General features: G+C 34.7%; 1 long non-coding RNA gene across 1 annotated transcript; it reads left to right on the top strand.

Annotated features, from left to right (window-relative positions):
* Nucleotides 1–1050: 1050 nt before the first annotated feature.
* Nucleotides 1051–12459, top strand: LOC115832339. Its single transcript, XR_004027788.1, has 3 exons — nucleotides 1051–1124; nucleotides 3615–3617; nucleotides 12449–12459. It is a non-coding gene; the product is annotated as an uncharacterized LOC115832339 (long non-coding RNA).
* Nucleotides 12460–12801: the final 342 nt, after the last annotated feature.

Raw genomic sequence — 12801 nt, 5'->3', positions numbered from 1 at the left:
GAAGGGATGAAAAAAGATATTCCATTCAAATTATAACAGACAGCAGGGTTGGCCGTACTTAAAAATACATATACTTTAAGTGAAAATCTGTCACAAAAGATGAAGGACATTATATAATAATAAAAAAGGTCAATTTTCCAGTTACATATACTAATTATAAATATATTTTTACCCAATATCAGAGGACCTGAATAGACAAAGCCAACATTAAAAAACTGAATAGAGAATTACATAGCAATAAAATAGTATGAAACTTAAATACCCTATTTTCAATGATGAATAAACCATCTATCTGGACAGGAAAATCAATAAAGAAACAGCAGATCAAACAACACTATAGACCAAATGGACCTAAAAAAAAAGGAACACTACATCCAACAGCAACAGAATATACATTCTTCTCAAGTATGCATAGAATATTCTCCAGGATAGATCACAGGTCTTAACTAAACATGTCTTACAAAATTCCGAAGATGTAATTGATACCAAATGCCTTTTCTGACCACAATGAAATAAAACTAAAAATCAAAGCAATAGAAAACCTGGGAAATTCACAAACATGTGAAAATAAAACAAAACATAATTGAGTAACCAGTGGGTCATAAAATTTAAAGGAAGAAAATTAGGAACTATCTTGAGACAAATGAAAATAAAAAGACAACATACTGAAACTTACGAGATATAGAAGAAACAGTACTAAGTGGGAAGTTTATAGTGACACAGGCCTATATTTTAAAAAGAGGAAAGATTTTAAACAACCTAACTTTATCCTTCAAAGAACTGCTTAAAAAAAATTCAAAGTTAGTAGAAGGAGAGGAATACTGAAGAATACAGAAAAAATAAACAAAATGGAAAATAGAAAAACAGTATCAGTGAAATTAGGGAGTTGATTCTTGAAAGCATAAACAAAATAGACATTTTCCAACCATTACCAAGACTAAGAAAAAAAAGAACTGACTTAAATAAAATCAAGTATGAAAGAGGAGATGTTATAATTTATACCATAGCAATAAAAAATGAACCATTAGAAACTATATGAGTTCTAGAAGTAAAAAAATTAGATAACTAGAAGATGTGGATAACTTCCTAGAAACATACAACCTTCCTAGACTGAATCATGAAGTGTAGAAAGTCTAAGAAGATCTGTATTCAGTGGATATTTACTAAAAATATCCATGTTTATTGTAATAGAAATAATGCAATTTTCAAACTTATGTAGAATCCAAGTGAATTCTCAATAGCCAAAACAATCTTGAGAATGAAGAACAAAGCTGGAGATATCATATTTCCTGATTTTAAAATATATTACAAAGCTACAGTAATCAAAGCAATGTGGTCCTGGCATAAACACAGACATACAGACCAGTGGAACAGAATAGAGAGCCTAGAAATAAATCCACACATATATAGTAAACTGATCTTCAACAAGGTTGCCAAGTATCCATTCTGAAGAAAGGATAGTCACCTCAACAAATGGAGCCAGGAAAACTGGATATCCACAAGCAAAAGAAGAAAATCACCCTTATCCTATAGCATACATAAAAGCAACTCAAAGTGGATTAAGGACTCAAACATAAGACCTGAAACTGTAAAGCTCTTTAAAGAAAACATCAGAGACATTATAAAAACATCAGAAAAAACCTTCATGACATTGGCCTCGGTAATAATTTTATGAATAAGACACTAAAAGCACAGGCAACATAAGCAAAAGTAGTGGGACTGCATCGAACTAAAAGGCTTCTGCACAGCAAATAAAACAATTAACAAAGTGAAAGGGCAACTTACAGAATGGAGAAAATATTTGTATACTATATACCTGATAAAGAGTTAATTTCCAAACACATAAATAACTTGTATAACTCAACAGCAAATAAAATTAACAACCCAAGTTAAAAAACAGGCTAAAAACTTTAATACACTTTTCTTCAAAAAATATGCACAAATGGCCAAGCAGTATATGAAATGATGCTCAATCTCACTAGTAATTAGGGAAGTACAAGTCAAAAACACAATAAGCTATCACTTCGCAGCTGTTAGAATCCCTAGTACCAACAAATCAAAAGACAGGTGTCAACAAAGATGTGGAAAAATTGAGACCCTTGTACACTACTAGTGGGAATGCAATATAGTACATCTGTTACAGAAAACCATACGGATGTTTCTCAAAATTAAAAATAGAACCATCACATAACCCAGCAATCCCACTTCTGGGTATTTATAAAAAAAAAAAAAAGAATTGCCCTCAGAGTCTCAAAAAGATATTTGCACTCCAATGCTAATTGAAGCACTATTTACAATAACCAAGATACGGAAACCACCTAAATATCAATGGACACATGAATGAATAAAAATTAAGTATATACATATAATATTATTCAGCCTTAATAGAAGAAAATCCTTCTATTCAGCCTTAAAAAAAAGAAAATCCTTCTATATACAACAACATAGATAAAACATGAGCACATTACACTAAACAAAATAAGCTAGTCACAGGAGGACAAGGAATCCTGATTTACTTAGACGAGGTATCTAAGGTAGTCAAACTCATACAAGGAGAAAGCAGATAGGTTGTTACTGGAGCAGAAGGAAGGGAAAATGAGCTGCTAACAAATAGGTATAAAGATTTAATTCAATTATGCAAAATGAATTTCTCGAAATCTGTTGTACAATAATTTGTCTATAATAATATTGTATGATACACTTAAAAATCTGTTAAAAGGGTACAGCTCAAGTTAAGTGTTCTTAAAACGAAAAGTAAAAAGTTAAAACAATTCATGCAATCAAATATCTTATCAGAAAGGTAAATATGAATGAATATTGTTAAAATGTAGAATTATTTTTATTTAGAATAGTCATAGTAGAGCAAACATTACAAAAATAATCTAAAAAATTTTTAAATAATACCAGAATGTTATTAATTTTTGCAATTTGATTTTGTATCTTGCAATATTATTGAATTTATTTATCAGTTCTACCAGCTTTTTGGTAGTGAGGATGTGGATCAAAGAGAACTCCTGTACAGTGTTGCTGGAAATGTAAATTATTACAGCCATTATGAAAAAGAGTATGGAGTTTCCTCAAAATCTAAAATCTAAAAATAGAAATACTTTATGATCCAGAAATCCCAATGTTGGGTACATTTCCAAAAGAAAGAAAGTCAGTATCTAAAAGAGATATCTGAACTACCCTATTTATTGCAGCATTATTCACAATAGCCAAGGTATGTCTCCTTAGCCAAGGAATGAACCTAAGTATTCGTTAACAAACTAATAAGAAATAGGATATAGATACACAATGGAAAATAAGCCACAAAAGAATAAAATCCTGTCATTTCCAATAACATAGATGAAATGGAGGACACTCTGTTAAGGCAGGCATAGAAAGAGCCCCAATCTAGCAAAGCAGGCCAACATTCAGATTCAGGAAATACAGAGAACGCCACAAAGATACTCCTCGAGAAGAGCAACTCCAAGACACATAATTGTCAGATTCACCAAAGTTGAAATGAAGGAAAAAATGTTAAGGGCAGCCAGAGAGAAAGATTGGGTTACCCACAAAGGGAAGCCCATCAGACTAACAGCTGATCTCTCGGCAGAAACTCTACAAGCCAGAAGAGAGTGGGGGCCAATATTCAACATTCTTAAAGAAAAGAATTTTCAACCCAGAATTTCCTATCCAGCCAAACTAAGCTTCATAAGTGAAGGAGAAATAAAATACTTTACAGACAAACAAACGCTGAGTGATTTTGTCACCACCAGGCCTGCCCTAAAAGAGCTCCTGAAGGAAGCACTAAACATGGAAAGGAACAACCGGTACCAGCCACTGCAAAAACATGCCAAATTGTAAAGACCATCGAGGCTGGGAGGAAACTGCATCAACTAATGAGCAAAATAACCAACTAACATCATAATGACAGGATCAGATTCACACATAACAATATTAACGTTTAATGTAAATGGGCTAAATGCTCCAATTAAAAGACACAGACTGGCAAACTGGATAAGGAGTCAGGACCCATCAGTGTGCTGTATTCAGGAAACCCATCTCACGTGCAGAGACACACATAGACTCAAAATAAAGGGATGGAGGAAGATCTATCAAGAAAATGGAAAACAAAAAAAGGCAGGGGTTGCAATCCTAGTCTCTGATAAAATAGACTTTAAACCAACAAAGATCAAAAGAGACAAAGAAGGCCATTACATAATGGTAAAGGGATCAATTCAACAAGAAGAGCTAACTATCCTAAATATATATGCACCCAACACAGGAGCACCCAGATTCATAAAGCAAGTCCTGAGTGACCTACAAAGGGACTTAAACTCCCACACAATAATAATGGGAGATTTTAACACCCCACTGTCAACATTAGACAGATTATCGAGACAGAAAGTTAACAAGGATATCCAGGAATTGAACTCAGCTCTAAACAAAGTGGACCTAATAGACATCTACAGAACTCTCCTAATATTGCATTTTTAACTCAAATGTGAAAGATGAGAAAGTTAATCTCATAGATGTAGAGAGTAAAATGGTGGTTACCAGAGTTTGGAAAGGGTAGGAGGAAAGAGGGGAAGAAAAGAAGTTGCTTAATGAGTACGACAATGCAATTAGATAGAAAGAATACATTGTAGTGTTTAACAGCACAGTAGTGTAAGTATAGTTAACAATAATTTATTGTATATGTCAAAGTGGCTAGTAGAGAAGATCTGATATCTTCCCAAGACAAATAATGTTTGAAGTGATGGATCCCAATCACCCTGATTCAGTCATTACACACTGTATGCAACCTATGAAAAAACACATGCAGTCCATAAATATGTACACTTATATATGAATAAAAAAACTAAATATCAGAAAATTTATCTGGACAACCATATTATTTAGAGGTCTCTACAGCAGTCTTCTCTGACAGGTGTATGGTGACAGTGAAAAATTACTTTATCATTTGATTCCTTGAAAAATAAAATACAAATTAACTTCTAGCTTACTCAGTGTATAGAACAGAAAAAAAATATAAATACTATTTGCTTTATTAGCCTAGAACACTCTAAAATATATTGAGTTTTGAGGTAAAAATTGAAAGGTGGATAGTTAAAATGTGTATGGTGATAAGGAAACTATTTGTTTGAGCTATGAATAGAATGACCACTAGTTCTGATTTACCCAAGAAGTTGTCTGCTTATACCTAAAGTCTTGGCATAATTATTAATGAAGAATATTTTTATCTCCCAAATTTCCCAATTTTGACCATAAATTGTATGGTTGCTATGATAGTAAATTATATGTGTTAACTTGGTTAGGCTATTGCATCTCTATCTGCATCTCTATATCTGAATGGTATATTGGTTTTGTAACTCTGGAGAAAGCTGACACATTTACCACAGGTATAAATAGTTAGATAATAATAATAACCAGTAACTATAGTTATTACCACTAACTAATAATCCCAAGCTGCCAAAGTTCTCATTTATAAAATGATGAAAATAACTCCTACTTCATAGTCTGTTTATTATGAGTATTCGAGATCCATTTTGTGCCTGGTCAGAATAGCATTCCAAAAAAGAAAAAAAAAATGTTATTTTAGAAGAAACATTAGTTCTAAAAATGGCTTTCTTCTTAATCGAGATTCTATAGATAGTGATTTACTTTTTCTTAAATCAAAGATCAAACTTTAGTGTGTCCTCCTTACATGGGCTTCTTTGTTGTAGAGTCTGGGTTTTTCTACTTTTGGTGGAAGTGAGGTGGTACCTTCTGCTTCAAGTTTTTTCACCTAAGTTCTAAGGAGAGGGGTTCCCGTTAATGGATTGACTGTAATGTTGGAAAAATGAGGATTACCGCATGCTGAACAATTCCCTGGACGTGTCCCCAGGAGTTCATTTTCTTTGTTTCTCTTTATTTTAAAAACCATAGTGCTACATTCACCATTAAAAGCAAGTCTCAGAAAATTTCTATCTCCAAAAGTTTCCAAAGGTGCATTTGACTGCCTAATGGGGTTTCATCAAAAGTATCAATAAAACTCACAGCTAAAAACTCAAAGATAAGCCAAAAATAGTCTTTTATTTAAACCATAAGCACTTAAACCTATTTCTACCAAGTCTATTTTGTAGAAATTTAGCCAACGGGTGAATTTAATCTTAATTGGTCAATTTCATATAAAGTATTCAATTTTTAAATAAGTAATCATTATCTACTCCCTGAAAGCACTCTACTTAATAATATGGAGACAAAAAAAACGTTCAAGTCATAGTTCTGGTTCCAAACTTTAAGTTCAAATCAGGTAAGGAAAGAATGGTGAAAATCACTGTGATGTAAAATTGAGAAAATGAATGCCATAGCAATTGCAAAGATAAAATGTAATGGAGTTCAGAGAAAGGAATGATTGTTTCGGCTGGAGTGTTACATTAAGGAGATGGCATTTAAACTGTACCTTGAATAATGGGTGAGTTTTAACATGGAATGATGAAGAAGAAAGAGATTAGAGACGGAGGGTACTTGTAAATCAACTCTCAGAGTTGAGAAATGAAGAGGACCTGGGAGAACTACAAGAAGCTCAACATCTTTAGAACTTGGAGTGTGAGAAAAGGAGTAGCAAGGTGTAAGGATGGATTGACCTCTGTTTTGACCTAAATTGGCAGGCTAAGTTTTTAGGTGGTGATAGATATCCATTTCAGATTTTGTTTTCCTTTATTGTGGCAGATGTTATTAATGCAACATTTTGTATTAGCCCATTTGTGTTACCATAAATACCTGAAACTGCGTAATTTATAAAGAAAAGAGGTTTATTTTGGCTCATGGTTCTGTGGACTGTACCAGAAGCATAGTGCAGGCATCTACTTTGGTGAGGGCCTCAAGAAACTTACAACTATGGTAGAAAGCAAAAAGAGACCCAATATGTCACAGCATGAGAGAGGAAGCAAGGGAGAGGAGGAGGTGCCAGACTCCTTTAAGTAGGAGTCATTTGTTTAAAGGACTAATAAACTGACAGGGTAAGAACCCTTTCATCATCAAGCATGAACTAACAGAGTAAGAACTAACAGATGAACACATGAACTAACTGAGTAAGAACTCACTCATCATCAAGGTGATGATCCTAAGCCATTCATAATAACCCCGTGATTTAAACCTCCCACTAGGCCTTACCTCCAACAGTGGGGATCAGATTTCAATACGAAATTTGGAGAGGACAAATATCCAAACTATATCACTTTTTAAAAGATAAATATAGCAATAAGATAAATATGGCAAAATATGTTCAGAATGCCTTAGACATTTGAATTTGTTTTAAAAAGTATAAGGTAAAGAGAATCTGAAATAAGAAAATGTCCGTGGAATGGCGAGAAGGGCAGCAAGTTTTGCAATACCACAGAGATAGAATAAAAAGGATGTGAAAAGGCAGAGGAATTCAAAGATGATTTCAAACCTGAATGACTAGAATGATCTTATTTGAATGAAGGCAGTCAGAGCAATGAGCAGAGGTAAGTTTTTCAGAAAGTGGGAGGTGTGCAGTCTTGTTCCTGTTGATGTTAAGGTGCTTATCACACAAGTCTGCCAGGGTGAAGGATGTCCTCCAGGCTATTGTACTAATTTTTCTATTTATATTTTGTTCTTATCTAGAGATGTCCAAACATTATTAAATAGCCACTTGCCTTGCTTTTTATTTTAAGAGAAGTACTTATAAGTAATCATTTCCTGTAAAGTTTGCTGTTTACTTTTTTTTTTTTTTTTACTGTGGTGGCTACCATATTCTAGTATTTTTCCTTTTAGGCTTACTTCCTCTAGAAATATATTGGTGGATCTGGAGTTCTCAGTGAGGTCTTGGTGGGTACATGAGTTTTATTCATATGAAAGGGAAAAACTTTAGAGACAGAATGGGACAGAATGTGATTCTTGTGGGCATATGGTAGCAAGTGAAAAAAAGCCTAAGGAAAGACACTTGATAATTATTGCATCTATGAAGTAGTAGAATAAAGACAAGGAAGAGAGGCAATAAGACAACACTTAAAAAGTGGGTAACAGATATGCAAATGTTTGGAAGTAGAGAGTTTCACGAAACATAACTCACTAATTAGCATATGGTTAGATGGAAAGGGAAGTCATTCTCGATCATGAATTAAATAGTCTCTTCAGGTGTTTTTACATATATAAACATGGAGCTATGTTTGCCTCTTTTTTCCCAATATTTGTACATTCTTTCAATTATAGAATCTAGAACTTTCTAAACAATGTTAAATATCAGTGGAAATAGTAAAATACTTGCCTATTTTTCATTTTAATAGTTTGATACAGGTCATTATTTTCTACAAAGTTTTCTCTTGGCCTTAGACTTAGTTTGATATTTTATTAAAAATGGTTGCGATTTTAAAAACATTTTTGGTATCTGCATATATTAAATTGCATTTTATCCCATTATATAATATCTGCTATATTATTTCATATTAATTTTAATTCTATTTTGATGGATTTTGGTATGTCTTTCCCATGTACACACTTCATGTCACACCATTATTTCCCTATTCAAGAAACAGTATGGATGTTTTATCTTTACTGCTATTTTTTTAAGAGAATGAAAGAACCAAACATAGAAAGCAATAAAGACAACAGTTTCCTCTTCTATTTCAAAAGCATAAGCTCTGAAAGACTCATCCAGGGAACAAGAAATAGATTTCAAAACATAGATGAATAGACAATATATCTCATTTTCTGGCTGAACAAAACTCTCCAGAATAGGGGAAGTAAAAGATTCGCAGGGAAATCTTCAATGTGTCCTTGGGGAAAAGGTCTGCACTTTGACTTATCCCTACCCACTGGACAATCACTGTGTGTGTGGGAGGGAAGGGGAGGCTGGAGAACTCTCAGAACAGTAGAAAGCCCATAAGGGTTTTAGCTGTACCATAGTAGAATGTATGCCCTATTTCTGGAAAAGTTTCTAAATATATATCTGGCTATCCATATTTTCTTTTTGATAGACTTCATACACAAAAGCAATAAATAAATAATGGTTGAGAAAAAATTTATGCATATGAGAAGGGAAAGTCATATTATGAATACAGAAAAAGGTGTCTAGAAATTGGTGAGGGAAAGAGAAACAATTCACTTTTGAAATGAAATAAGACCTACATAGACAACCAACAGAAGATGAAGTGAAAATGGTCAATAAATATATGGGAAAAGTACTGCCTCACTAAAAGTGAGAACAATGTGAATTAATCAACAAAATATTTTTCACCTATAGAATCAATGCAAATAAAAAGAACTAAAAAAAAATAATGCTTTGTAATTCTGGCAGAATTGGAAACCAGATACTCAAAGGACCTTCCCACAAAAAAACAAAAAGCCTGGACAAAAATTAATTTTTAGGCATTGCTGTTTCACAGTAACTTCTGAAAATCTGTTTCTTCTTTAATCAAAATATATTTGTATTTTATTTCATAAATAATAAAGTATATGTATTTATAGTAAATAAAAGATGGAATAAAATAATCATCAAGCAGTAAAATACTATCAAAATAATGAATACAGTTTAAAAATACCAACTTCTAAAAATAAAAATTAATTTTTTGAAATTTAACAAAACTTAAAAGTTTCATCATTAAACACCATGGAAGAAAAAATTATAAATCACAAGAAAGATATAAAAAATTTTCTCATAATTAATCACATAAAGACATGAAAAACAGAGGGAAAACGAGGCTATAAGATAAGAGGAATAGAATGAGGAAATGGTACAATACTGAAAGTCTGCTGTGACGGTTTTTAAAAGCTTGGAGAAAGCCAAGATCCATCAAGTAAAGTAACGATGCAAGAGTTACCATGGGAGGCAGTGGAAGAAACTAATTAAAAATTCACAAAAAGTATATAGTAGAATAGGTATGCCACCTATGGATGACTATTATTCACAAGAGGGCTTGTCTAATACTTTGTTTACCAAACAACAAGGAAGGTGATTGTGAGAAAGGCACATTAAGAAAGCTCAGTGGTGCCTAGGTCAGAAGTAAAATTAGGAGAAAGCATATTGAAATGGGCTCGGTGAATAACTAAAAGGATGATATTCAAGAAATAAGAGAGTCCAGGTGGCAATGTTTAATGATAAGAAGAAAGCACTATACAATTATTATAAATCTATCAAGATTAGAATAGGTATCAGGGACATTTGACCCATATAGAACTCTAGAGATGGTTACTAGAACACGGCATCTCTATGGGCAAGATTACATCTGGAAAAAAACGGAATTTTTCAATCTATATAAGCAAAAGAAATGATTATATGATCACATGGTTGAGGAAAGCTAGCCCAATAAACAGTCATAATCTTTTGCTGTTTGGTTCCCTGACTGGTTAGGTAAGAAATATGATGATGGGAAAAGTCAATTGGAAAACTTTGCAGATAGAGATGGAAAAAAAAAAAAGAAAATCTATCCTGGAAAAAACTGCAGTTTAGCAATATACTTTAAAACCTGAAAAATGTAGGGACAGTGATCCTAATCATATTATTAATGCACTAGTCTAGTTCTCACAAAAGCCAGACAGATCCTGGAGGATAACAGTGGTCTTCCTCACATAGTAAACCCTACCACAGCATATGCTTATACAAGAACTTTGCTGAAACATATGAAGACTACCTCTGTTATATGACAGGTGGCTATTGACCTAGGAAATGCTGTCCCATTGTTAATCATAAATTAAAAAAAAAACAGTTTGCATTCACTTGGAATGGATAAAAGTATACGTTGATAGTAATTTCCTAGGCCTTTGTTACTTTTTCAACCTCTGTAACAATGGGAACTAAAAGGATCTGGACCCTCTGGCCATGTAACACAATACTAAAGCCAGTTCAATAAAAGTATAACAACATGGTAATCAAATCACATTGGCAATAAGTGAAAAATATATTGGAAGCTATATTAGTCTGTTCTCATGCTGCTAATAAAGACATACCAAGACTGGGTAATTTATAAAGGAAAGAGGTTTGACTCACAATTTCACATGCCTGGGGAGACCTCACAATCACAGCAGAAAATGAAAGAGGAGATAAGTCTTGTCTTACATGGTAGCAGGCAAGAGAGCATGTATAGGAAAATTCCCCTTTATAAAACCATTAGATCTCATAAGACTCATTCACTATCATGAGAACAGCACAGGAATGACTTGCCCCATGATTCAATTACTTCCAACCCAGTCCTTTCCATGACATGTGGAAATTATGGGAGCTACAATTCAAGACAAGATTTGGGTGGGGACACAGTCAACCCATATCATTCTGCCCCTGGCACCTATAAAATCTCATGTCCTCACATCTCAAAATTATGCCTTCCCAACAATCCCTCAAAGTCTTCCGCATTAACTCAAAAGTCCAAGTCCAAAGTCTTATCTGAGACAATGCAAGTCCCTCCTGCCTATGAGTCTGTAAAATCAGAAGCAAGTTAGGTACTTCCTAAATAAAATGAGGGTACAGGCATTGGGTAAATACAGCCATTCCAAATGGGAGAAATTGGCCAAAACAAAGGGGCCACAGGCCCCATGTCAGTCTGAAATCCCACAAGGCAGCAATTGAATCTTAAAACTCTGAAATAATCCCCTTTGACTTCATGTCTCACATTCAGGTCACAGTGATGCAAGAGGTGGGTTCCCATGGCCTTGGACAGTTTCACCCCTGTGGCTTTGCAGGGTACAGCACCCCCTCATGGCTACTTTCACAGGCTGATGTTGAGTGTCTGTGGCTTTTCCAGGTGCACAGTGCAAACTGTCAGTGGTCTACCATTCTGAGTCTGGAGGATGGTGGCCCTGTTCTCGTAGTTCCTCTAGGCAGTGCCCCAGTGAGGACTCTGTGTGGGGGCTCTTACCAACATTTCCCTTCCATACTGCCCTAGTACAGGTTCTCTATGAGGGCTCTGCCCCTGCAGCACATCTCTGCCTGGACATTCAGGCATTTCCATACATGCTCTGAAATCAAGGTGGAGGTTCTCAAACCTCAATTTTTGACTTCTGTGCACCTGCAGGTACATCATGTGTAAGCCACCAACGCTTTGCTCTTGCATCCTTTGAAGGGTGCCTGAGCTGTACATTTGCCCGTTTTAGCCATGGCTGGGATGCAGGGCACCAAGTCCTGAGACTGCACAAAGCAGCAAGGCCCTGGGTTCAGCCCACAAAACCATTTTCTCCTCCTAGGCCTCTGGGTCTGTGATGGGAAGGGCTGCCATGAAGACTTCTGACATACCCTGGAGACATTTTCCCTATTGTCACGGGTATTAACATTTGGCTCCTCATTACTCGTGCAAATTTCTATAGCCAACTTGAATTTCTTCTTTATTGAAGAAAATGAGTTTTGCTTCTCTATCACATCATCAAGCTGTAAATTTTCCAAATGTTTATGCTCTGCTTCCCTTTTAAACATAAGTTCCAATTCCAAACCATACCTTTGTGAATACATAAAACTGAATGCTTGTAACAGCACCCAAATCAACTCTTGAATGCTTTGATGCTTAGAAATTTCTTCTGCCAGATACCCTAAATCATCTCTCTCAAGTTCAAAGTTCCATAGATCTCTAGGGCAGGGGCAAAATTCCACCAGTCTCTTTGCTAAAGCATAACAAGAGTCATCTTTGCTTCAGTTCTCAACAAGTTCCTTATCTCCATCTGAGGCCACCTCAGCCTGGACTTTATTGTCCATATTACTATCAGCATTTTGGCCAAAGCCATTCAACAAGTCTCTAGGAGTTCCAAACTTTCCCACATCTTCCTGTCTTCTGATCCCTCCAAACTGTTCCAACCTCTGCTTGTTACTCAGTTCCAAAGTTGCTTCCA

Source organism: Nomascus leucogenys, chromosome 3, assembly GCF_006542625.1.
Source record: "Nomascus leucogenys isolate Asia chromosome 3, Asia_NLE_v1, whole genome shotgun sequence".
Classification (NCBI taxonomy): Eukaryota; Metazoa; Chordata; class Mammalia; order Primates; family Hylobatidae; genus Nomascus; species Nomascus leucogenys.
The sequence above is the reverse complement of the archived record's forward strand: the minus strand, read 5'-3'. Positions and strand labels throughout refer to the sequence as shown.